The following is a 24,933-nucleotide window of genomic DNA, read 5'->3' as shown; positions in this document are numbered from 1 at the left end:
TATGTAATAACATTTTTACAGAAAAAGTGTTAATGCAATGGAGTGACTGTATTCTCAGAAAAAAATTAGTTATACTATGAAAATATTTTGTAAATCTTTAAAAAATATTCTACCTAAATGAAAGAACATAAGTAAAAAATGATTATTAAAATTAGCATTATTCTGAGTTTTTTATTGTTTTCCATTGGTTTTTAATTTCTAACTATTAATTAATCAATAACTGGTAAGACCAAATATTAGTTAGTGTGAGGGTCATTCTAATATTAACAGAATTTGTTTACACAGCTTCTTTATTGATATTAGATAAAATTACTAATAAATCGCCTCATTTTTCTACATAGTTTCTTTCAACAATACATTTTCTCCACCGGATAGGTAGCAGCTACCTGATCCTCATCAATGAAACAAGATGGCGGCCCAACAATCACCTAATGCTTGACTGAGGCATCATCTTCAAAGCTTCTTTCAGAAAACCAAACATTTGGAAATCACATGGTAATAAATCTGGACTGTATAGTGAGTGTTCAAGAGGTGTCCAATGTATTTTAGCGAGTTTATCATGAATCTGAGTTGCTGTGCATTATCATGGAGAAGGAGGACGTTGCAAATTGGTTGCCGGCATCATTTGTTGCGGTAAGCAGCCCTCATGTCATCCAATAACTAGCAGAAGTAAATCACATTTATCCTCTTTTGTTCATGTAGGAAATCAATCAGCAGCAGCACCCTTTGAGTCCCAAGACACAATTGCCAGAATTTTTCCAGCTGATAAGCATTTCTTGGCCTTGGATCGATACTCCCTCCTTGGTTTTTCTCTACTCCATACTTTTTCTTTTGTTTTCCAGGGGTCCTATGTTTTTTAATCGCAGGTCACAATATTATCTAAAAAGTCTCTCCTTCTTCCTCCAACTCATTCAGAACCTCTGAAAGATGTCTTTTCGAATATTTCTTAGTGCCTGAATGAGAAGACATGAAACCACCTCACTGACCTTTGCTGTATCCAAGAGTGTTTGACAACACTGTATGCACACTCCCAACATTTATGCCCACCTGATCAATTTCAGCAATGGTTATGTGGTGGTCATCTTCGACAAGGTCACAAATGACCTAAATGTTATTATCATTGACATTGGTCTGCCGATGACGTTCGGGACTTTTGTTCTCCTCTCCATCATGGCCAATTCAAAATTTTTTGGTCCAATCAAAATACATATAATACTATAAAGTTGCCAACTCTTTGGGTAATATTTGTTCAATTAAACAAAATTATATGTGTAAACAATGAATTTTAACTGAATTCGTATAAGCAAAAAATCTGTTTTGCTTATTTAGCACAGCGATTGAAATTTTATGCCTGTTTGTATGGGCATGAGAAATCAGTTTCTCTCCCCAAATACATGGTCACCTTGTATTTTTACTCTCCAAAGTGTTGGAAAAATTGAGTTTATTATTATTAAATCTAAGTTAGTAATCATTAGTAATAATAATAATTTTATCAAACATGGCCTGTCGATATGACTATATAATTAATAATTAACCCCACTTACCAATAATTCTTTTATATATAATTCCATCATCAGGAACTAAAAAAATTTTTTGTTATAAAATTGTTTAAAACTCTTTTGTCATGTAAATTTGTTTATATAACATAATATAATATAACAGTAGTCATCACTGTTTAAAATTTTGTTGATTTAACATCCTGTCATAATGAATGTCTCCACCATTATGGTAAAATGTAATGGGAATGGTATGGTTAACTCGCTCTATAGTTATTATTCAATATTTGCTTATGCTGTATATTATTATCAAATCTTGTTTGTTTGTTTATTAATTTATCATTGTTAAAATATATATGGTACTTTTCTAAATTATTGGTAATGTGCATATTACTTGAAAAACAAGTATGTCAATAAAATTTTCAGGGTTGTAGTTATGATTGTTACTTATATATGTATGGCAAAATTAGATTTTCCTGTTTGATCTTTTTTTATACATTTCATATGTTCTCATATTCTAACAGAGAATGACAGATTGGTCTTGCCAATAAATTTTAATTTGCAATCTGCACATTAATACCCATCTAAATTAATTTTATTACCATTTTTTATTTTTTAGATGATCTATATTATTTATGTTTTATTTGTTACATATGCAGTTTTTAAACCAAGAAATTTAAATATTTTGTTGAAATTCCTTTAATTTATGTTACTCAATTTTAGTATAGATGTTCTCATTAGTTAATTTTATGTTATCCTTCATGTAAATTTTGTATTTTATTCTGTTAAGTAATTTATCAAATTTTTATTATATCCGTCATTTATGGCGATGTGATTGATATTATTTATTTCATTTTTTAATTTTATATCACATTTTAGATATGTTAGTAGCTCTATATGTCAAGGTGTTAAAAGTGACCATTTTTTGGTTATAAGGATGAAAAGAATCATAATGTATTATTGTATTTTGCTTGGTGGGCTTCTTCTAAAAAATCTGTATTATTATTATTATTTCCCTGAGTTAAAGTAAAGCTTAATATTATTATATAATGAATTCATTTCATTTAATATTTTATTTTCATCATCATTGCATTGTTGGTTATAAATAATTAAAATGTTATCAATGTATCATTTATACAGTAAAATTTGATATTTTTAATAATGCTGTGTATTATTGTTTTCTAAGTCATTTATAAATATATTGGCCAATATTGCTAAAAGTGGGGAACCCACTTTCTTGTATATAATACTTATTATTAAATTCAAAATAATTACATTTATGCATAAATTTAATAAGTTTATTGTTTTATGTATTATATTATTATCTATTAACATAAATCTGTTAATGTATTTTTAATTATATGTTGGTTTTTTCATATCGATGCTAACATATCCATTATGTCTAAATTTAATAGTTTTGTTGTATTGTTTATATCTATTTATTAATTATATCTACTAATTCGTACCCATTCTTTAAAATATATTTATTATCAAATTTAATATGTTAAGATTTTTGGATAGAATTTTACTTAATAAATAAGTAGGGGGATTTATGAGATTTACTAAAAAGGTCTCATTGGTGTATCTATTTTAGGTAAAGCTCTTAACTAGAGACTTTTGCATTGGTTAATTAAAAATTTTGTTTGATATAATCATCCTTTAAACTGTGTTTAGTATTTTTAATGTTGTGAATGATTTAAATTTACATGCAGGATCTTTGATTTCTTTAAATGTATTGTCTATTATAAATTTATTGTTTTTTTCAATATATACATCATTATCAATAACAACCGGTGTGTAATAAGCAAGTACTAAATAATAACTAGAGTGAGTTGACCATACCCATTCACATTACGTTTTACAATAATGGTGGAGACATTCATCATGACAGGATGTTAAGTCAACATACTTTTAAACTATGACGACCACTGTTATATAATACTACATTACATAAACAAATTTACACGACAAAGAAGTTTTAGTTTTAATAAGATTAGACCGTAAAAAATTTTTTAGTTCCTTATGATGAAATTTTATTCTGAAAGCACTTGATCACATATATAAAAGAATAATTATTGGTAAGTGGGTTTTTAATTATCAATTATAATAATAATGAAAATAGTGTTTTATTGGTTTCACTGAACAGGTACAGGAAGTAGATTTAACCTACAGCTTGTGTCTGATTTGACCCCATGGCATTTTTACGTTAAAAATGATGCAGTTAAAAGTATAATTAAGAAAAAATAAAAATTCTTAGAAAAAGGCACAGCCTTACTCATACTACTCATACTTATACTACTTATTACTACTCATACTTACTCATACTACATTTTATAAAATAGCACAAATTTGTAAACAAATTATAAAAATAATTTTTTTTAATTCTGAAGTCAGCTCCCATGCGAACCCTTTTTCTAAAACGTTCTTGAAAATTAAAGTTTAAAAATGTTGATATTTTAAGTACGAGTCCCATTCAGCCCTTTATGCTTTATGCTTTATGGAACTTCAAAGCTCATTTATTGTAACAATTATATACTTCAATAAGGCAGCCCATTTGATACAATGTTATTCAAGAAGGATAAAAAAATTTTAGTTTACTAAAAAAAATATTGATACACTATGCCCCTTGTCCAATGCAGCCAAAGCTGAGATAAATAGGGCGATTCACAAAGAATGTAACAAATTTTCAGGAATGATCTAGTGATTAAAATAAAGAAGAAAATTCATAAAAACATAGGTCTAGAAGTGCTTTGTTAGCAAGCGATAGATGGTGAAAGATTTTGCCCTAATTTCTGCACCTTGGGTAAAACTAAGCCAGACTATTAATCTTGGAACCCAAATTAAGGGGAAGATTTAGTAGTTTTGTGTGAAGTAATCTGGAGTAAAAGACAAAAGATTGGGGTAAAAAAAACACCCTGTTTTATGTTTGGCATAAAATAGCTTTGTTAAATGGGTAATCATCACTTTAGTTTTAAACAAAGCATGCAAAGAATTTGATTCCGAGTAAATTGTTATGAGTCCACGGAGACTAAATACCAACATAAGAATTTCAAAGTTTATTAGAAACAAAACATATTAAGCTGTGACAGATTGTAACTAAGTATTAAACGAAACAAAAAAATTAAATATACTACTCAGATATGCAGCGTGTGGGTATTTAGTGATCAATCCAAATTTGAGTTTGCCTTTTGGCGAATCTCTTTTCTTCTTTTCTATTCATCTCTCATGTACCTTTTAGCCTGCAAGGCAAGAACATAGACACCCACAACAGTCAACTCTTCATGTTAAAATCTCTGCGGTGTGGAAGATAAGATTACCTGAAAAGAACTTTGCTTTCAAGTCTCTTTTTTAAGGGGTTCTGTATTAGTCACTTTCTTAATAGGTTCATGTGGAACATTATATACTTGTGTACTCTAATATTATGTAGGGTTTTAGTCTGTTCAGATGTATATTTATTATTTCTACACAAAATTTTGGCTATAACTTGGCAAGTCTCTTGCATTTCTTTTTAGGGGCGATTTCATTTTCTGTCTTATGAATTTCTTAATCATAGCAGTCAGCTTGCTGCAAGATTTGAGAACAGCTGATCTGAATTAATGTTTGTGAAGAAGGGGTAATGATTGCTTCTGCTGCATGTCAGTAAGTCAAGGTGTTCAGCTGTTATAACTTTTCAGATTTAAGAATAACAGACCTTTTGCAGTGTTTTCACAAAGTGAATCGCTGTTTACATTTTTTAGAATGGACAGTTTCTGGAGCAGCAAGTGCTTTGTTTTTTGGATTTGTCACTAATAGGAGGATCTCTACATGGCTTGCCTTCATAGGACATACAAGGAACTCACCAGAATTTTCTGCTTTTGATTCTCATTTGCAGTTACAACATATAGACTATTAGATGTCTTAGGTATTTCTTTAAAAGTTCCTCCAACACAGGTGGTAAACTATTGGTGATCAAGAATGGGGTCATTTTCGAGAAATTACCATTTTCTTTTATAATCACAAGGTACCTGGGTCCGAGTATACTATTATTTATAAGTTAACAACAAATTCCGTTGGTTTTTCTTAATTCACTCTGAGTCTTTGCTTCTTTTCCATTTTGTTTCTGGTGAATCAGCTGCTTCTAAACAATTTATATGAACCCCTCTGTCATGTTACTTTCTTCAGTAATGTTCATTATTCTTTAATCCCTTCTGTAGTAAGGCTAAGCACCAGGAATACCAATCCTGTAAGACGACAGAGAGCGGATGTGTGCAGTCTCTGCTCTGATTCCAGGCCCCTACTCATCAAAGATTTAAGGGTTCCCATGCACAGACACATGGCATCTTACTATATGCTTGCCAACACAGGAAGCATGTGGACAACAGAAGGATCTCTGTTACACCTATAAGTCCGAAATCATTCTCATTGTTGATGTGCAGGTAAAGCCGAAAAGTCCAGTCCGTGTACTGACCTGAAGTTGGAAGTTAGGTTGGGATTATTAAAAGAAAGAGGAAATAATTTTCCAAGGAAAATACTTGCAGTCCTGTTAGTTAAGCAGATAAATGTGTTGTACTTACAAACACCATGGAGATGATCTACAATAAGTATGGGTATTGACTTTGAAGGTCATTGCCCTTGACTTCTCATTAGAAAAATCACCAAATAGGATTGTCAGATAGGATGTATTGGGCCCTGACATTTAAATAAAACACAAAATTAAATGTAACATTAAAATATAAATATGTTAATAACATTAATAATATAGTATTATTCTAAATTGTTAAAAAATATGTATAAATAAGATTGTAATTAAATATTGTTTCTTTGCAATTCAAATTAATGAATTGAATTAACAATTAACAGAAAAACAAACCAAAAGTAAAAGAATCCTTTTTTAATTTTTTTTTAAAAAAAGGCTAAACCATTCAGAATAATTATACTGAAGTATATGTTTAACTCTGAAAATACTGACAACAAATGACTGGCAAATATGAGATGAAGGTCACAAGACAAGGCAAGAACTACCATGTCAATATAATAATTTTATATCTACTGTTAGTAATATTTATACCTATTTTTGGTGTTGTATTAATTAAAAGAAATGCAAATTATTTAATAAACGACTCCACATCACAAAATGAAAATAAAAATGATATTCACAAAATTTATTTTTAAAAAATCAGGACAGCTATTTTGGTACACAGTATCTTAAAAATACATTACAAAGGAAAAAGCAAATGCATAAAGAGCAACAGGGAGTGTATACACACGTATCAGTAATAAAAATAGCAGGTAAATTCAGAAAAAGGGGTTGGTGTTTATGAAGACCCGTCTCACATTCATATATTCAACAATGGTGAAATATTCAAATTTAATTGATTATTTAAAAGTAAATTAGAATTTTATAAGTTTATTAATTTCCAATGACTAAAAGATTCAGTTTCAAACCATTTTTCTCAAATGAACTATTTGAAATACCATTAAAAACATCATTTTCGTTTTCTAAACCTTCTTATATCTTATTGTTACCTATATCTTATTTTCCTTGATTTAAGGTTGTATCAAAAAATGCATGATTTGAGAGTTTAATTCTTTTCAACACACAAATCAGTATTAAGTTTACATTACACGCAAAGCACTAAGTTTACATTTTTGCTTCCAAATATTTTTTTGTGTATAATCTCTTGAATTTTTTATCTAACAACTAAATATGATGCAATATCAAAACTAATTCTGAATCTTTAACTTTAAGCTAAATTGTAAATATCCTGATTCCACATCAAGTGGAAAAAAGATAAGGAGAGAATCGTTTGCAGGAAATCAGTGCTGTAGTAAAATTAAATGCATGGAAGTAAAAGTGAGGATTAATAAGGGATAAAGAAATGTAGAAAAACTAAGGATTATACATGTTCACTAGAATAAATAAGCAGATAAGTATACAGTAAAATAATTGTTTTAATTATTATTAAAGTGAATAATTCTATGACAAATCAATAAATAGGAAATGTATCATCAACAGTATGTGTCCAGCTATGCAGGCCACCTTTTACATCTTTTATGTTAAGTGGTAGATCTTGGAGTTTACTCTTAAGCAATCTCACTGCCTTTTGAGAATCATTACCTCGGCGACATAAAACATATACTAAACAAAAGTCAATCAAAATAATTCTGTATTAATATAAATATCTTAATTTTATTATATAAAAATTGATTAGTTATTAAATAAGATTATCCTTCCACTTTACTAATTCTACAGTTTAATATGTCTTTTGTAATGAGAGTATGAAACTCAAACGTTTACTAATAGGTAATAACATGTTTATTCCTCAAATTTTTAATTTCATAAAAAATTAATGGAGAATGAAATTGTGTAGGTGTGCACAATTGCTGTTATGCAAGAGCCAACATTCTTTCAGCTATGACATATAATGCAACTGAAATACAGTTGGTATTTCAGGAAGCTAATCAAGATGCCTTCTCTGATAATGATATCCACTACATCATTATCAGCCGCTATTTTGAACAAAGAGAACACGTCATTTGAAGGGCTGAATATCTCCTTTTCAATAGGCTTGGCATGCTGATTTGCAACCACATTTGCCAGAGTGAAGACTTAACAGGAAAATATGTCCTGTAACTGCTTCCTACACATTCTCTCCTCTCCTCACATTCCTTTTGTCTATTATAGGATACTTGTTATTCTTGAGAATGGCCATGTCATTTTCAAATGTGACATGAGAGTCTTGTCAGGTTACCAACAACTATTACAATGTTACATAATTATTCATGCGTGTAATTTTATTAAATATGTTGCCTAATGTATTTCAAAATACATAATAATTATTATTAACAAAAATCATTTGAACACATTAAATTAACAAACTTTAATATGAAACTTATCGATTCATATAAAAGCAACTTATAAATATTCTGGTACATAGATTTTAAGTGTGTTCAATTATTTAACCGAATAAATAATAAAATGTCAATACAGACAATATTTTTTAGTATTATTAGATAATAACTTAATAAAATGTCTACTTAAAAAACACTATAGTTCAATGGTTTAAATTTCTATGTACACAGAAACAAATACATAATTAGCTTTTACTAATTACTAATTAATTTTTTTTATGTAAAAACAACTAAACCACTTTCATATTCCTTCCACTGACTAAACTACTAGAAAAGTGAACGAACAAGAATGTCCACACACTTGCGGAGTAAACAAAAAAAACTACCTTCCACCACCATGCCAGCCTTCTCTCTCCCTCGCAGCCTTGCATGGAGCTTCTTATATGCGCATGCGCACAACAGCCAAACACCACCACTGCTGGAACTGTGAAGCGCACAGTTCCATACAAAGATTTTTGTATATTTTTCATAAAGCATCCCCCAGTTTTTTCATTAAGCTTAAATATTATATATTGTACAAGTATAAAGAAATAATTAAAGAAAAAAGGATATTATATTAAATTTTATCGATAATATCAATGGAAATAGGAGTGCTGCAGTTCCACAGTGCTTATACATGAGCCGCCACTGAATAAGACACTTAATAAGACTGTTCACATAACTTTTGCATTGGCTATTGATAGTGAATCCATGGCTTTGAAGAGTTGAATAAAGTACATTACTGACTTAATTTATGTAATTTTAATGGATTTTTCTATGACTTTTTTAACTGGGAATTATTACAATAATTTTTAAATAAAAACATGATAAAATAATTGTACACTCGCTTAAATAGTGTGTGTGTTTGTGTAAAGTTCATTAACTCCTTTTTACCTTACAGGACCATATGAAAATATTGAAAAAATACCATCGGAGTGCATAAGAAAATTAATTTCAAATTAATGAAATGAAATAAATTATTAATGAAATCAAAATAAAGCATACATTATATTCACATGCAAGAGTAATGTATTCTTTTTAATTTCTGTCTGATATAGTAAAAAACAATAATATTCTTTTAAGAAAAAACTGAAATATATGTAATCCTCTTTTCTAGTTCTTGATTTGATGTCCCTAGTTGAACCGTTTAAACATTTTTTGACTTTTTATTTGGAAGAAGTGATTTCAATATTTTCAATATTTTTATCATCAATGATAACATTGTTGTTATACACATTACAGATGTGGTTAAAATGTAGTACATTTCAATAAATGTTGTTATTAAATAAATAGATTATGTGTTTCTTGCATATTTGTTCAATTCATCATTTTTTAGGTTACATGTATGATCATCTTTTGTTTCTAAGTACAGTATATAACTACAAGCTGAGAATGTAGTTATTCTAAAAGCTACAATGCATTCAGATTTTCCTAATAAATGAGATATTCTTTCTGACTTCATACTTAAATGTGTTATTAAGACAATTTTATTTGATTGTATTTAAAATCTGAAATTTCTAGAATACATTGACTCATTGTGAATTAACAGAATGCAATTTAGCAACAAAAACTTAAACTGTAAGATGCTGTTGTTCTTGATTTAGATAGCAGTAATTTTGAATTTCACTGAAAAAGCTTTTGCTTCACATAATAATCTAAAATATTTTTTTCTTTTATGTAATATAATATTTTGGTTAATAATAGAAATATATTTTCTGGTAAAATACAGTTTTAATTATGAACAGTGAAAATTGTGAAAGAATGAAATTATTGATAATTTAAAAAAATTTCAACAAATTTAAACAGGAAAATGATACTAAATAATAATAAAAGCCTACCAAGACACTAAAATACCACTTCAATCATAAACTCTGGGATTCTTAAATCCTGATATGGTCCAAAAATACTCTGCTTCATTTTCATGCTTCATTGATACTTTATTAAACTACAAAATGCACTTATAAAATTTGAATTTAGAGTGTACAGTAGTCCCTTAAATAATACATTAGTAATTAGGGAATATACATTTATTAATGTAGAAAACTTTATTTGTAAATAATAGAAAGGGCTATTATAAGCAGAAACATTTTTATTTACATTAAATTACTATTTGGTCAGTAAATTTAATTTTCAAGTCAGTATAGACTTTTAAATGAGTGACTTTTGGAACAGTTTTTTTTTAATTGTTCACATTGTGAACATGAACAACCATTAGACCAAACTGAAATAGAAATAGATTAGGCCACATATAATTAAAAAAAGATGTTATGCTTAAAATGAAACCACATAATGAGAAATACCCAAAATATAAAAACAAACACCAGAATGTCTGATTGTAAGCAATCAGAGAAAACTGAAAATGATCTATTCCTAGACGATAACTGATTAAATAAAAAAAACTGAAGCTAATTTACCTAAACAACTGTCTTTGAAGTTTTCAAAATGATTGAGGAAATCTAATTATTTCAAAATAATTTTTTTTTAAAAATAACTAATTAATTTTTTTAAATTACATTCTATAATAATTACAAGAGCAGGTTTTAGTCAAATTTCATACTAAGCTAATGTTTTAGTTTATGTGGTTTTTTTTATATGGAGCTATTGATTTATAACCCCCATTTAAATTATGGGATTACAGTAAAATGTTTTGAAATTTATAAAAAAAAGTTTGAATGAATTTCATAAACTCATTCTTAAACTTTAGACACCCTGATTATAAAATACCTTAATGGTCAAATTATAAAAATGTTATTTATTTACTTACCAGATATTCTTTCATGATCACTGCTATGTTGTATTTTAACTATTTGCTCTTTAATCATGTCTAATCCAATCTCTTTCTCAGCTATTGATAAAGGAACATTAACTGAATCAGGTAGGGCACAAATTTCAAATTCGCTATTGCTTCTTACATCTAATAAAACAAATTTTTCATCCGATTTCATTTTCCTAGCTAATTCTTGAGCAGTTATTCTTTCATCATTCAAAAGTTTAATTCCTTTATCCTAAAATAAAAATTTATAAATCCTTTTAAAAAACTGAAGATGACAAGATTTTTAATTAAAAATGTACATATGAGGGGGTATAACTTAAAATAATCACAATTTGGAATCATGGGAAAAAATAGCTTATCTGTTTGTTTTTAATTTTTCTCTCTTTCTATCTCATTGTGACTCCAAAGTTTCCAGAATTCCTCTTTTGGTTTGGCTATCAGTTATATTGACATATTCTTCTTTATAAACTAATTTAGCTCTCAAAGTATGACCCTTTAAGCTGCAACTTCACCTTGCAAATGATTAGAAATCTAAGGAGCCATGACTAAAAAATATGGAGCTAAATGAACCAGGACAATTTTGTGCTTGACCTAGAACTTCTGAATCAGATCTGTAGCATGGGTACAGATGTAATCATAATGCAATATTACCTCCCATGTGTCTAGTCTCCCCAGCCAAAATGCATCACATATATGAAGAAAAAACTCTTAATAATAGTGTCTGTTAACAGTTCCCTTTTCTGTAATAAATTTATGACTTGCAACTCTGCGGCAGTAAAAAATCAAACATCTTCACTTTGTGCTGTACTGTTTTTGCTTTCTTTGGCCTTCCTTGGGGATCATATAGACTATCATTATGATGAGTGATCTTTGGTATCTGTGTCATACATATATATACATAAAATAAAATATATATAAATAATTTAGAGATTGTGGAAGTTTGTAATAATGGTAGAAAAATAATATACTCAAGAAATATTACATTTGTAAATATAAACACAAATATAAAATGTTGAACCACCAGATCACATTCGAAGATGATTTAAATAAAAGCTTAATAAAAATGCAATCTAACAGTTGGCAATGGTGATAATAGAACAAGGAAAAATCCTATGTTTTAAAAATTAAATCATTCCAGTACTGGACAGCAAAATTTATATGCAATTCATAATAAAATTCAAAATTTCAATCAAAAGAATAGTTTTAATGCAGTTATAAAAAATATAAAAAGTTATAAAATGCAGGATACTGGAAAAATGGATTATATTGGAAATTAATATGGTAAGTTAACTAATTAGTGTGTTTTCTGGTTTATATTTCAAATAATATTAAATTTTATTAGCACACTGGTCAATATGTGAATGAATTATTTGAATTTTCAAAAAAAAAAAATAAATAAAAATATATATATATATATTTTTAAATTCTATTAGATAAAAAAACCGGATAAGTGCAACAAATAGCAGCATTCATGTAAATTAATACAAAATTTTCATTATTTTAGTATTTTTATTTTTTAATTTTTATTATGCAATAACAGAATTATTTCAATCATGACTGAGGATTTGGGATCCCATGAAAGTACTGTCATGTAAAATTAATATAAGAAATGTCTATCTCAATATTCTGTTCTAGGTGGTTTATTTAATAGCATTTAAATATAATTTAACAGTACGGAGGAATAACATGAATCTTAAAAACATTAATTTTAGTAAAATAATATTACATGTTACGGTAAATATGAATAATCCGGTGATTATGCATAATCACTAGTTATGAATAATTGGCTTCAATTTTTGAAACTTTAATAAATATATCGCAATTAACATATATAATTGTGTATTTAACGTTCACATCAATATAATTTAACCAAACACAACCTATGCTCACTTAGCTCACTAACCATGACTAATTAACAATAATGTTTTGATTACTTAAATAATAAATTCAGTAATTACCGTTTATAGTTGAGTTATTTTAATATGTAAAACATGTTAATATGGAGAATATGTAAAGTACCGGTATATTTAATAAATTGCTATATATTTATTAAATTCTTCAACATTATAAGTGATGTATAATCACTTTTCTCTTGATTTCACATTTTGCAGGATCATGAATTGTAGCACTCATTGATGAATATAAACAACCAATAATTTCTAAACTTCTGTTACTACCAGCTGACTATTGATTGAAATAACTGAGCTATGCAGTACCATCTGTTTATATCAAGTACATAGGCAAAACAAAACAAACCTTACTTTGAAATCATGTCTAACATATATATATATATATATATATATATATATATATATATATACACACATACATATATAGACTCTCATGGTCTCCATGAAGTCATGATCACCAATGATGTACTCCAACATCAACAATGGATGGTCTTTCTATTCATCTCAAAACAGATTTGAAATAGATCTGCAACCACTTCTGAGGGTGCATCATTAGTAATTTTCTGAATGGTAGAGCCAAAGTAAAATAGTCTTTCATGATCAAACAGTACACTTTATTAACCAGATTTTGGTTATTTGTCAGTCTTCATATGCAGATCACTATTTAATGAAATTTATTTAAACTGGTAATGTCATCCTTTAATTTGATAAGAGTGTTACCTCACAATTATGCATAAGCTTTATAAAAGTTGGGTACTTTTTCTTTCATTAACAACTATCAGTAAGTTTGTAGAGTGAAGAATAAACAAATGTTGTTTTATTAGTGATTTCATCGTGTTTCTGCTGAGTCATGTCCTTTGTATCAGTGGTGATTCATAACGTGATTGTATCTATATACAACACAATAATCATATTAGTATAATTTATTTATTTAAATTTAAAATATATGTACAATTTTTGTAAAATATAATAGCGTGTGGTTACTGAAAATTAAATCACATAGTTTTTTTTTTATATGCATCAGAATTTACAGGAGATGCTTGTGAATCAGGCGCCTGAACTCTCATATGCACAGTTTGTTTTTTCAACTATATAAGCTAACTGAATTTGGTATCGAGAGAAACCTGATATAAACGGATACATATGAATTAATTAAGAAAAAAAAATTGTTAAATGAGTGATGAATCCATTTTTTTATAATTACTTACAGATCAAATAAGTGGTTTATAAGTCAGACTTCAATTTTGTTTTTACACACTATCAAATTTTTCAAAATTTATCAATGGATTAATAAAATACACTTATAGTCATGTTAATTTGTCATGTTAATGTAAATAAACAAGCAATCTTCTAAGATATCAATGTGAATGTAAGGACTAGCATATGAAAATGGTTAGATGATGATAGCAAAGATGTTGAGTGATTAAATGAAATTTTATGTTCAACCCAAAAGAAATGAAATAAAATCTTATAGAAAATACCAGACAAGAAGGAAAATGTTTCCATTTCAGGGTTTAAAACTGGTGAGATGTTTTAAGGTAGAGGAGGCTGATATTTTCATTTAGTATCAGTCAATGTACTTTTTGAAAATGTACTTAACCATTTAAATACCACAAATTTTCAAAACAAAAATCCTGCTTGTTACAAGGAATGATTAGTATGAAAAGTATTTTTAATTCCCAAAAATAAGTTATGATTAAATCTTTACCTTGTCATTTGGTGATGATCCACAAAATTCTACATAGTCGATTAATTCAGTGATAGTTGGTGATGTTCCACATACAACACAGTCACCATTCTTTGACCGTAATTTTACATTGCGAAACTGTGTATCAGAGCCATCAAATAATAACAATCGTGATCCTAAGGTACCATTGTGACCCAGAAGAACTTTGATAGCTTCTAATGCTTGTAATACTCCAATTACTCCAGGGACTAAAGAAAAAAGTGAACTAATAGAAATAATATATAAAAAACCTAGAATAAGCTTTTGTCTAAAAAGTCATAAAAGCTTTAGAATTAGTTCCTATTTGAATTAATTCATTAACTGGATGAAATGTTAACAATATTGCCGATCAGCTCTTATGGGAGCTATTTAAAGATTTTGCTATACTAAGATTTAAATGCAGTTAATTCATGGAACTTTTTACTATTTTAGAACAAATTTCTCAACATCATATTTGTTAATTAATGAAGTCATTATTAATTAACAAATAGTCTCAGTAATAGTTGCCTTATGGCTGAGATTCAAAATTGTGGTAAGCACTTTAAGGCAATAAAGTCTTGAAACAAGAAACAGAACTGTCAGAATTTAAAGTCATCCATTAAAAAGAATCAGAAACTAACGATTATTTTAAATTAAATAACACATAAAAAAAATATGTATGAAAAAAACATAAGATATTTTTTCTACTTCTTGAACTATTTTAAAATGTACTACTGAAATTTTAATAAAGAAAAACATACTAACAGCAGAATGTATTTTTATTTTTAGTTTCAACAACTATTCCATGTCGATCCTAAATGTCTAAATGTACTAGTTAATAATATTAATACTGAACTTATCAAATGGCATGCTGTTTACACATCATCCTGATCCCTTGGGGAAAGATACCCTCATCACCCCCTCTGTTCCAAGACCTTATGGGCTTTACCAGAGGTCATCTTCGAAACCTCGGCTTTTGACATATTCCAGTCTGCCTCAGCCAGGATGTCACCGATGCAAATGCCACAAGTGACATTCCCATCGATGTACTACTATTTAATGAACTCAAAGCAAAACACATCTCACTGAGTCTTAAGCAAGACTGAAAATACCTAACTAAACAAAGGAATTGAACTACTTACCTGTAGAAGGTAAAAGTGAGTTCAACAAACAACATGAAACATAAAAATATTACACGGAACAATAACTGTTCACACATCTTACAATAATCATATTTTGCTATGTTCCTCTGTCATTTTTATTTTGTTAGTGTGAAAGACATTTCCAGAAGTTAAAAACAGACAGGCCATTAACATTTTAGTAATTTTTTAACGGGCCATTTTTGTTTTTAATAATTCTCTACATATACTCAAATCAAATAATGAATCGCATCAGGAAAACATTTAGTAAAATGGGAGAACTTAAACTTACAGTTTAATTTTCTAAGTACAAGAACAATACTGTGTTATTCAAACCAATTTTTAAAAATATCAACTTTCAAAAATAAATACAGACATAAAATAAGTATTTCATTTGTAAAAATGGTTATAGTTAAATCTGTAAAAATGGACTCTGGCTCTTTTTAATTTTTTTTTTTAAATTTAAATAAATGAGATCAATTTGGGTGAAATTTTGATAAAATTCCAGTCTCATCAAAAATGGTTCAATGATTTATAAGCTGCTACGAATATTTTTTTGAAGCCAGTAAACATATATCAATTGGATTATGAGGTAATTCATACATAACCTTTTGTTTACAAGTAATGAGAAAAATGGTAAATGAAACGGTTTCAATTTCTTGAGATTCTTGCCGTGTCGCTAATCTAACTTATGCTTTGGTGCATGAAGTTGGTCATTTCATCAAATGAAGTAACTAAACAACAAAGTTTATTTCTGTAATTTTATCTTAACATATCTTAATATTTGAAAAATATTTTTTGTAAGTAATTTAGGTATGGCAATAATTATAATACTAAAAGAATTTAAAAATAAATACTCATTTTTAGCAGCTTAATGTATTTACTCTAAAATGCAAGGTGAAAATATTATTGATTATTTAAAATTTATGAGGTAAAGATAGTATAACAATATCAAAATATTGTATATAAGGAATATAATAAAATAACTATTATAGAGTGATTGTTTTAAAACACAACCCAATTTAAAGAAAAATAATGTGCTATATTTAATGTCATTAATTATAAACATTATAATTATTTGTGCCAAACAATATTGAGATCAAATTTTTTTATAATAAACGTTGAAAGTGTCCACCATTTTCATTAATGCAAGCCTTTACCTTCTTCTTCATATTCCGTGCAACCTTTCAAAGTATAACTCTTCCAATTTCCCGTAATTCTTTAGTTATGTTGGTTTTCAGTTCTTCAGTGTTATATGGATTATTTTTGAATGCACAACCTTTTAGATATCTCCAGAGAAAGAAAAATCTGCAGGAAAAATTTCAGGTGACCTAGCTGGCCATAAGGCAGTCAATATTACTCTTTCATCAAAGAAATTTCTCTAAAGGTCCATTGTTGCTCTTGGCATGTGAGATGTGCTCCATCTTGTTGAAACCACGAATCTATCTAATTGAATTCTAGATTTGCAATAAGTTACATTACAATTTCTTGGTAGAGGTCTGCATTAAGAGTGTTTTTAAAGAATATGAGGCCAATTATTCTTCACCCGGAAATTGCTCACCACACAACAATTTTCTGTGGGTGTAGAGGTTATGAATGGATGATGTGAGGATTATTGCACCTCTAGTAGTGATCATTCTGACTATTAATGTAACCACTCAAATGAAACCAAGCCTCATCTGTAAAAATACATTATCCAACACTTTTATGCTTTCCCAAACAAACTGATTAAGCCACTGACAGTAGTGAAGCCTAGCAGCAAAATCAACTGGTGTAATTCATGATATATTAATTTAGTACAGCTTTAAGTTAAGTAGCTGGATAGTTTTAAATGCACTATACAGAGTTATTCCATTTTGTTGTGTAAATTTTTGTAATGATTTATGCGAGTTTGAAAAGTTTACACTAACATCTTCCAATGTTTTGTTATTAAGAAGTGAATGTTTCCGGTTATATCTCTGAATGCAAACAGAACCAATCCATCATTTCTTTATCAAATGATGAATTGAAGATTTATTTGGTACATTCTTACCCAGGAATTGCAATTGAAAAACTTCTTGGCACAAAACAAGATTTAGTTGTTAAATAATTCTCCATGATAAAAATCCTTTCTTCCATGTTCAAAACCATTCCTTCTTAATAAAAAACATAACCAAAAATAACTAACTGCTCACAAAAAAGAAATAGAAAATTATATCAGCTGATTATAAAACAACAACAATAGGTAAAACTGCCAACATTTTCATCTAAAATTATTGTATTAACTCTTCTAAAAAGTATTTTAGAAGAGTAATTTATACTACAAATAAGGGATGTAAGTTCTTTGTATTATACTGATGCTAGCAGCTTGTTAATAGTACTGAGATTTGTTATTAAGTGTCTGAGAGTGTGTCAAGCTAAATCTCTTTCCACACTCAGAGTATTTTTTTTTTTTTTAACAGCCATGACTTCCCTTAACTGCAATGAAATTTTTACTGCTACAGAACCATTAATAAATAACTTTATGAAGGATAATGTGTTTAGTATGTTTAATATACAATTTTAAATAATCTATCACGAATGGGTTATGATTACATTCTTGTATAAAGAATATGACAGAGTAAAATCAAGCTGATAATAGATGTATCCAACATGATATAAAATATGTTGACCATTTTTAAATTGAACATATCAATAAAAACATTTAGTTTTCTCAACTCAATGAAAATATTCTGCATAATTTAATGCAAATAGCATGATTCAATAAAAATAGTCTGCATACTTCATTTTCAATAAGTGTTTCTATGTGCACTAACATCTATTTTATTTGAATTATCGCTTATTATACACATTGGTAAGATGTGTGACCTATCAATTTGTTTATTATCTTGTTACTAGATAAAAAAATATGCAAAATAAAATGATTATATTTACCAACTCCTAAAACACCAGCATCTGAGCAATTATTTACTGTCTCAGGTGGTGGAGGTTGAGGATACAGACAACGATAACACGGACCACCTTTATAGTTATAAACAGTTAATTGACCTTCCATCTGTCACTACCAGAAACAAGTGGTTTACCAGATAAAACACAGGCATCATTTAATAAATAACGTGTAGCAACATTATCTGATGCATCAATAACAACATCAAATCTTTTTATTATTCCAAGTGCATTACTACTTTCTAGTGCACAGCAAAATTCACTAACCTTTAAATCTGTATTCAATCTAAAAAAAAAAATAAATAAAAAAGTTAGCAATAACGTAGCTGTACTTTCCTAAAGCTGTACATTATTAAATACATTTACAAAATTATTCTATTTATTTAATGCACCAACTTACATTATTAAACACATTTACTAAATTTTTCTATTTATTTAATGCACCACTTTAAATAATTTTTTTCATGAGTCTTAAAAGTGAAGGATAGTAATAACTGGAAAAAATATTTTAAAATTCACTTATCAGGACCCAAAAACATAATCATTATAGATTCATATCTTGAAAGAACTCAATAGATGAGTCCTCCCTACCAGCCTGGATCAATCCACATCTACATAATTACCACTAGTTTTTTATATATTTTTATTTTTTTTTGTTATTAAATAATAATAACCAATTCTTGAAATAAATTAAGTCTGAAAATATTTGTTCAGATGAGCAATAGAATGAAAAACATTAGTAGAAAATTTATTTATTTACAGAAAATTCTTGTAAAAATCATATTTCTAAATTTGTATACAATGAAGGGAGATCAGACTGTAGGAATAAAAATACAATTAAAGATAAAATTACATAAAGAAATACAAAGATGAAACCTAAATAATTATAAGTTTATGGAAATAATTTTCAAAAATACTGACCAGAAATTAGTAATTATTGTAATGATTAGAAAGTACATTATGCTAAAATATCAATTCACCATTTATAAATAGAGAAATAAATAGTATAAAAAATCTGGACAGAATGGATGAGAAAAGACAGGTGGGTATGTGTGTGTGTGTGTGTGTGTGTGTGTGCGTGTGCGTGTGTATATGTAATTGAAAGAGAGGAGTTTTTTCTAGGGATAAACATATTTTTAATAATTATAAAAAATGTTTTTGAAGAAATTAATCCTGCACATAAGCGTAACCACAGTGGGATGGGTGGAGCACTTGCCCCCCTTGGATCATTTAGTCAAACAAAAAATAATAGTTCAATATCAACAGGTTAAAATAGTACTGCGTGGCAAGAAAGCATGTTTGAATCGTGGCAGAAGCGCTCTCTGGTGAACGAGTGGGGGAACTAGCAGTTCAAGGTCTGGATGGTCAGTGGTAAAACTCAAAGATGAGTGATAACAATGGAGAAGAGAAATCAAAGCAGAATGATGGTGAAAAATACAGAATGTTTGAGGTTGAATTTAAAGGGAAAGTTCTAGTACCTTCTGTTCCCTATTTAAGTACTGCAGTCAGTGCAAATAAGTCAGTTGAGTGAATTGACTAATTTGAGCTACTTCAGACCGCAATCCCGTAACAATAGCAATCTACAATGAATATTACAAACTTTTTTAGCACAAAAGTTATGTATCTATATTACTTTCATTTGAGTCTGAGCTGCAAAAGCATCAATTAAAGTAACCTTAAATGTTCAAGAAATGCACAGACTGTTTTTTTTGTTTGTAATAATAGTGATTGTTTTTATTATTGAAATTTTAAGGAAAAATCATACAATACTAAATAAGTAAGTAATAACTAGTACAGCATACTCCAATAATTAAAAAAAAATGATTGAAAATTGTAATGAGCTACTTTTGCTTAATTAGAGGGTTTTGAATTTTGAAATGTTTGATTTTGCTACTAGTACTTCTGCTAGTTGCAAATAATAAAACAAATTTGTACAAAATATTAAACGTTTATAAAAATTAATATCAATCAATAATAAAAAAAAAACATTAAAATGTCGACAGCTCAAAATTCATAATAGTCCAATTATTGTTGTGATCAAGTTCCATCACTACAAAAGTTATGTTAAACACAAAGATTCTAACCTCAAACAGAACCATGTTTGTTCACCTTAATTTTGTTCTGTACACAGCCACAGGCTGTTAGACTTCACCATTCCACCTGTTTCTTTGTTGTTTTTTTTCTACTTATTCTAATATTCTTGTTTCTACTTAGACTAAATATGAATTGAACCAACTCATATTTAGGTTAAGTTCATTTAAAAAATCAGTAAAAAAATGTTTTTTACTGATTTTCAAAACGTTTAACTTTTTGAAAAATTATTGTATAAAGATGATAAAAACCATTTGTAAGCTTAAAGTTTCTAGTAGAGAGTCTGTTCAGAAGCTTAAATTCTTAGTTGATTTAGTTTTTTTGGGAAGTGACTTATTTTACTTATTTTCTTTTAAAGTGACAGAAGAGGAAGCAGTTAGATAAAAGTAGGAGCAAAAGTGATAACAACAGAGAAGAGAAATCAAAGCAGAATAATGGTGAAAAATCAAGTGGGTCTTCGCTACCATCTGGTTCTGGTGTACGGGATCAAATGAATTTTGATAATGATGTGGGTCATTGGCTTGGGCATTTGTTTAGTATGAACTCATCTAAAAAAATTAGAGTTTTAAAAAACTTGGTCACCATCTCAAAGTTATTACTTTGCTAAGGATGCTGTGTGCAAAAGAAAATTCAAATACAGGTTGGCGGATTATGCTCCTTGGCTGGTGTACCTACCAAGAAATTAAAGGGTGTATGTGCAGTTACTGTGTGTTGTTTTCACCAACTAATGTGCTTGGTGTTTTAGGTTCTTTCATAGTGAGAACCTAAAATTCCCTTTACTTGCTGCAAAGACATGTACGAATTTGCAAAATCTCACACATCATCTCAATGGAACAAATCGGCAGCCACAAATATTTTGAGGCAGCAAAATATTTTGATGAAAATATACCTGCTGATTACAGAATGGAAGACAACAAGAAAACTGTTGCATCAATAATTTTGACCGTGATGTTTTGTGGTACATATGACCTACCTTTGAGAGGCAAAGAAAATCATGAAGGTATTTTTGAAGACTTGATCAAACTCAAAATTGACGCTGTGACTACATTTTAAAAGAACACATAGAAAAGAGTACAAAAACTGCCACTTCTAGATACCACGGATTCAAAATGAAATAATTGGCCTATGAGGCAATGTCGTTAAGAGACAACATCACTACTGACATAAAGAAAGCATGTGCTTACAGTATTTTGGCAGATGAGAGCAGTGACATATCAGGGAAAGAGCAAGTTTCTATTAGCCCCTCCCCCAAAAGGAAGAAATTAATAAAAAAATAAAAACTGATTACATCACGTTACAATTATAAACTGGAAGCATTAAAAATAAATAAAGCATGATAAAAGTATTAATACTAAAACGTTTAGTGAAATCCTAAAGGTACAACATTCCATAAAAAAAATTAACAGTAGAAAATACAAAATTCCATAGAAAAATGGAACAGCATAAACTAAAAATTGATCATTGCATGATATATTGTATGTAAGAATGTAGAACAATGAACAAATCAAGAAAATATATCCCACACTTTCATACTTATTACCTACCTTATTTTCTAATCAAAAAACATAATTAATTAAATTTGCCAAACCAGTAAAAGTTGTAAAAGATCACAAAAATTCACCTGAGCAAATACAGCCATGTACTTATTCTCAGGTATTATAAAGTTAATTAAAAATATTAAATTTTCAAGTTGATAATATCTTGGGCTGTTGAAAAAGAATTGCTTAAACCTTCACAATAAAGACTTTTGATTATACGTACCTGATCAACAATTTATTAAGAAAAATAATATGAAAGATTAGAGAAAATAGGCTGAGAAGAAAAGATTAGGAAAGTTTCATTAAGAATTATAAAATGACAATAATAATTATCATAAAAAAAAAGATTTATGACAATTTTTATTAACAGAATTTGACTTTGATTACCAAATTCAAACTGTTGAGTTCTTCAATAACAGCTGCAAATCAACCCAAGGCAATTGTATAAAATAGATATTTTTTTTTAATCTAATAAAGTAGATATAATTTAATTTTATTTCCACTGATATATTTTATATTAACATTAAAAATTAAATAATGGTTTTATGTAACCTTTTAAGAGCCTCAGCTGCAGATGTAACCTTTGGTTTACCAATACTTCCTTCATCATGTAGCAACTGACGATGTAAATTATTTTCTTCAACTACATCATAATCAACTAGACCAATATGACCTGAAAAGTAAATAATATATTTATTTTAAACAGCTAAAATTTATTTTTTCACAGATATAAAAATTAGTTTCATCTGTAAAATGAATACTCAAAAACACAAATCTTTTAAATTATAAAAAGTAATCGGGTAAGTTTTAATAAATTAAACTTGTAAACAGTAAACACAAAAAAATATCAATTTAAAAATCCATATGTAAATTACTTACACATAAGAAAGAAAACAAACAAAAACTTTAAGTGTAAATCTCTCTGTAAACACATACTTTTATTCATAAAGTTATCCACGAATTTCATGTTAATTATAATACTAATAAAAAATATAAATTTTCAACTATACAGTTGAATGCTTGATTAAAAAATCATTATTTTTGCCTCTCCTATGTCCAAAGTTGCATAAATGAGAAGAATCTTTTTCAGTATAAAAATTGCAATTTATACTTCTTCAGATCCTCGTCCATACATACATCTTTGAAAATATTTATACATCAATACATCAATAAAACTGATTAAAAACCCTATAAGTTATGCACGAGCAAGATTTTTGAAATTACTTAATGTAAAATAATTTAGAATTGTTATATAATTTATTTCTTTATTAATGTTAATATTCAGTTTTTCATCTGTGCCAAGTTCTTTTTTAATAAAAACCAACCTCTTAAAGGTGCTCCAGAGAAAGTAATAGACCTGATGACATCAAGAAGACAATTGTCATTTCATTGACAATCGAGAGATTTTACTCCTGGGAAACATTTCCCTTAAACAGCTGGAGTATTACTTAATAGCAGTTAACTACTGCTCTATATGTGATTACTCTACCCTGTTAAAACCACAACATGCTTACATCAATACCACATTTGATGATCTCTGGAACAAGGAAACTTGCAGTTTGCAGCAGTTTGTTGTAGCACAGTGCATTGATTATTACTTGCTTCCCATCTGGCTTAAAGAATTAGAACTCCATGATACCAGAAGTTTCTATCATGCAACACCAGATGGTTTTCACGGTCAGAATAAAAAGAAGTTTTTGAAGCAGATGAGTTATTGAAAATTGATGCTGCCTAGTAAAAGTATGCCTTATCACTTATGATTATATCCTTAATTTGTCAACAAAATCAGAATATTTTCAACCATTGCTTTTACAGGCACTGAAGCAGTGTTGGACTCACTAACAGGTTCCACAAGATGTTAATAAGTGTGTATGTATACCTTCACCATACCGACTAAACGAGTGGGACATGACCCGCTAAAACCTCTTCAGCCACTTTAGAGACTGTTCAGTATGCCGATATCCTGAGGCAGCACCTCCTGTACAATGCCTCCAGTATGCCACGGTATCTAGCATACCTAACTGCACCTGCCCACAGCTCCACACCATACAGCAAGGTAGAGTACGCCACCCTGGCCAGTAGTCTCCTCTGCCGCTGCGTCGACAGCCCTGTCTCAAGCTTCATCATCAGCCCTGTCTCAAGCTTCTATAGCGTATATGCCCAATCTGAGCCTGGAGTCTATCTAGACTCTGAGATATTTGATTGCTGGCCTGGAGACAATCCTTCTATCTTCTTTCACAAGTGTGATCGTCTGCCTCCATTTGGTGGAGATCACCACCTCCTCTGTCTTTTCTGGGGCCAGCGTCAACCCTGCCCCAGTCATCCATTCCCTTGCCGTATAGGAGTTTCCAATCTTTCCCGTGGCCTCACGTTGTGTTCCTGCTTCGACGACCAGGGCCAAGTCGTCAGCATAGCCCATTATTTTAACATTTTGTGGTAAAGCCACTTGAAATAAGCCATCATAGACAAGGTTCCAGAGGGTCGGT

The 24,933-nt window shown here is 28.9% G+C and overlaps 1 pseudogene; it reads right to left on the bottom strand.

Annotated features, from left to right (window-relative positions):
* Window positions 1-7,462: 7,462 nt before the first annotated feature.
* LOC142331042 (tyrosine-protein phosphatase 10D-like) overlaps window positions 7,463-24,933 on the bottom strand; it is a 170,091-nt pseudogene continuing 152,620 nt past the window's right edge.

This window comes from Lycorma delicatula, chromosome 10, assembly GCF_047948215.1.
Source record: "Lycorma delicatula isolate Av1 chromosome 10, ASM4794821v1, whole genome shotgun sequence".
Classification (NCBI taxonomy): domain Eukaryota; kingdom Metazoa; phylum Arthropoda; class Insecta; order Hemiptera; family Fulgoridae; genus Lycorma; species Lycorma delicatula.
The sequence above is the reverse complement of the archived record's forward strand: the minus strand, read 5'-3'. Positions and strand labels throughout refer to the sequence as shown.